The 253-nt window shown below is 51.4% G+C and overlaps 1 protein-coding gene across 1 annotated transcript in view; it reads right to left on the bottom strand.

Annotated features, from left to right (window-relative positions):
- The window catches only part of LRRN2 (leucine rich repeat neuronal 2), a 13,956-nt gene that overhangs the window by 11,685 nt on the left and 2,018 nt on the right, over positions 1–253 (bottom strand). The window lies entirely within an intron of this gene.

Below are 253 nucleotides of genomic sequence, written 5' to 3'. Positions count from 1 at the left end.
CCAGCTCTGCTCCTCTCCGTCTGCTTCTGCTCTTGGTCAAGTCCATGAAATCCTTTTTTTTTTTTTCTTTTGTTCAGCTTAGTAGTTTAGTTTTGTGTTGTTTTCTTTTTCTTGGTAAAAAATAGTTTCTCCCTCCCCACTTCAAACCACCCCAACCCCATGGTCAGCCCAACCGCTGCATCGCCCTTCAGCAGTCCAGGGGGGCTGCTTGCACCTCCACAGCCAGCAGCTGCCCCCCACCTTGCCCCCGAGC

This window comes from Apaloderma vittatum, unplaced genomic scaffold, assembly GCF_000703405.1.
Source record: "Apaloderma vittatum isolate BGI_N311 unplaced genomic scaffold, ASM70340v1 scaffold23589, whole genome shotgun sequence".
Lineage (NCBI taxonomy): Eukaryota > Metazoa > Chordata > Aves > Trogoniformes > Trogonidae > Apaloderma > Apaloderma vittatum.
The sequence above is the reverse complement of the archived record's forward strand: the minus strand, read 5'-3'. Positions and strand labels throughout refer to the sequence as shown.